Genomic DNA, 2,975 nt, shown 5'->3' with positions numbered 1-2,975 from the left:
CATTGGTCCGGGGTACTGGATTTGTAGCCTTTCCCCCCGGGGCAAGATGCCTAATATTTACAATGCTCTGGTGGTTAAGGGTCGAGGATACGCTTGGTCAAGAAATTAAGTGACTTGTGAATTGTGAAGTAAGCCATTATTAGGAAAACAACCGAGTTAGAGCTTGTAGCTATGAGCGCGACACCGAGGCCGAGGGTTTTTAAAGAGAGGGATGGACGTGGTTTGATATGGGAAATCCTCTAAGTGTTCCAGTCGGCGGAGCGGAAGCGTCTCTAGGACGAATTTTCAATGTACTTGGGGAACCTGTTGAAATTTAGGTCCTGTCGATACTCTCACAACATCCTATCCATTAAATCCGCGCTTGCTTTTATAGACTTAGATACCACCTTTCTATTTTTTGAAACAGGAATTAATTAAAGTAGTAGATCTTTTGGCCCCTTATCGTCGTGGGGGGAAAATGGACTATTCGGTTGGGGCTGGCGTGGGGTTTAAAACAGTTACTAATTATGGAATTGATCAACAACATTGGCAAAAGCTCATGGGGTGTATCCGTATTTGGTTGGAGTAGGCGAACGAAACTCGTGAAGGAAACTGATCTTTACATGGAAATGAAAGAATATGGAGTCATTAATGAACTAAACTTGCGGACTCCAAACGTAGCCCTAGTCTACGGTCAGATGAATGAACCGCCGGGAGCTCGTATGAGAGTTGGTCTGACTGCCTTAAACTATGGCAGAATATTTCCGAGATGTTAATGAGCAAGACGTCTTCTATTTATCGACAATATCTTCCGTTTGTACAAGGCAGGATCCGAGGTATCCGCTTTATTGGGTTTAGAATGCCTTCTGCTGTGGGTTACCAACCCACCCTTAGTCTTGTACCGAAATGGGTTCTTTACAAGAAAGAATTAATTCTACGAAAAAAAGGGTCCATAACCTCTTTCAAGCAGTTATGTACCTGCAGACGATTGGACTGACCCTGCTCCTGCCACCACATTTGCACATTTAGATGCGACTACCGTACTATCAAGAGGATAGCTGCTAAAGGTATCTATCCAGCGGTAGATCCTTTAGATTCAACGTCAACTATGCTACAACCTCGAATCGTTGGCGAGGAACATTATGAAACTGCGCAACAAGTAAAGCAAACTTTACAACGTTACAAGGAGCTTCAGGACATTATAGCTATCCTGGGGTTGGACGAATTATCCGAAGAGGATCGCTTAACCGTCGCAAGAGCACGAAAGATTGAGCGTTTCTTATCACAACCTTTTTTCGTAGCAGAAGTATTTACAGGTTCTCCGGGAAAATATGTTGGGCTAGCGGAAACAATTAGAGGGTTTAATTTGATCCTTTCCGGAGAATTTGATTCTCTTCCTGAACAGGCCTTTTACTTAGTGGGTAACATCGATGAAGCTACTGCGAAGGCTACGAACTTAGAAATGGAGAGTAAATTGAAGAAATGACCTTAAATCTTTGTGTACTGACTCCGAATCGAATTGTTTGGGATTCAGAAGTAAAAGAAATCATTTTATCTACTAATAGTGGACAAATTGGCGTATTACCAAATCACGCGCCGATTGCCACAGCTGTTGATATAGGTATTTTGAAAATACGCCTTAATAACCAATGGTTAACAATGGCTCTGATGGGCGGTTTTGCTAGAATAGGCAATAATGAAATTACTATTTTAGTAAATGATGCAGAGAAGAATAGTGACATTGATCCACAAGAAGCTCAGCAAACTCTTGAAATAGCAGAGGCGAACTTGAGAAAAGCTGAAGGCAAGAGACAAACAATTGAGGCTAATCTAGCTCTCAGACGAGCTCGGACACGCGTCGAGGCTCTCAATACGATTTGATTTTGTAACTAGCTGACGTATAAAAAAATAGGATCCAAAAGCGAGAAAAAAAAAAAAAAAAGCTGGCTACAAAAACTTATTAGACACCATTGATCATGGTGTCTAATAAGTTATACCTACTATTGGATTTGAACCAATGACTCCTGCCGTATGAAAGCAATACTCTAACCACTGAGTTAAGTAGGTTATTTATCATCGTAAAGAGAAGGCACGGGGATACTTATCACATCGATAGGATTATAAATCCAATATTATTTCTAAGCAATACCAATAAACAACGAGATGAAAGAGATATAATGTTCGATCATATAATATTAATCTTGACAAGAAATTATCTACATGATAAGATAAGATAAAATGTGGATCATAAACACAAGGGCTATAGCTCAGTTAGGTAGAGCACCTCGTTTACACGTGCGCCAAAGTTTTTCAGAGGAGTCCATCACGCAATCAAACCAATTGATTGATCTTATTAATAAATCGATGTCTTACTCCATGACTTTTTTTTAGGAAAAAGAGGAGAACAATAGCCTGACATTAGGTCCTATTAAAGTACCCCATTTCGGTAGGGAATTAATAGAACCCATCATTGATTTGAGATATTGATAGGGTGAATACCCAGTCTACTTAATGCTAGGCAGAATGAGTATAAGGAACTCAAAAATGATCTTTTCGTCCTATGAACCTTAAGGTGTAGCAAGTTTCATATTTGATTTTTTAATCAGGATGTTAGAGACTATATTTAACTTAAGTTGATCTAGACCAAAAGCAAACCTACGTCAAGAGAACCCTTCTTTGAAACACTTTGGTAGTTATTCTGTATTGTATTAGAATTAAAAAATAATCAATCAGAGTACTTGGAACCATTTCTTATCTTTTTTTTTTAAGAAAAAATATGGTAGACTAACTGATCTTTCTATCAGTTAATGAAAGAGCCCAATGCAAAAAAAATGCATGTTGGGTCTTTGAAAGAGTTCGAATCATTTTGATAATAATAAGTTCGAGCTCTTTTACCGAGCAGGTCTACGGTTCGAATCCGTATAGCCCTAACTAATAAATTTATTCTAATAAATGACATTCAAATCCAAATAATTGGATAATTTTTGACTTTTTAT

At 38.7% G+C, this 2,975-nt stretch overlaps 1 pseudogene across 1 annotated transcript; it reads left to right on the top strand.

Annotated features, from left to right (window-relative positions):
• The first annotated feature begins 46 nt into the window (after nucleotides 1-46).
• On the top strand, nucleotides 47-1,904 carry LOC125605024 (annotated as a pseudogene). The gene has a single exon (XR_007336593.1). The product of XR_007336593.1 is annotated as an ATP synthase subunit beta, chloroplastic-like (transcript).
• Nucleotides 1,905-2,975: the final 1,071 nt, after the last annotated feature.

The sequence above is a fragment of the Brassica napus genome, unplaced genomic scaffold (assembly GCF_020379485.1).
Source record: "Brassica napus cultivar Da-Ae unplaced genomic scaffold, Da-Ae ScsIHWf_683;HRSCAF=994, whole genome shotgun sequence".
In the NCBI taxonomy this organism is placed as follows: domain Eukaryota; kingdom Viridiplantae; phylum Streptophyta; class Magnoliopsida; order Brassicales; family Brassicaceae; genus Brassica; species Brassica napus.
This window is presented reverse-complemented; position numbering and strand designations above follow the sequence as displayed.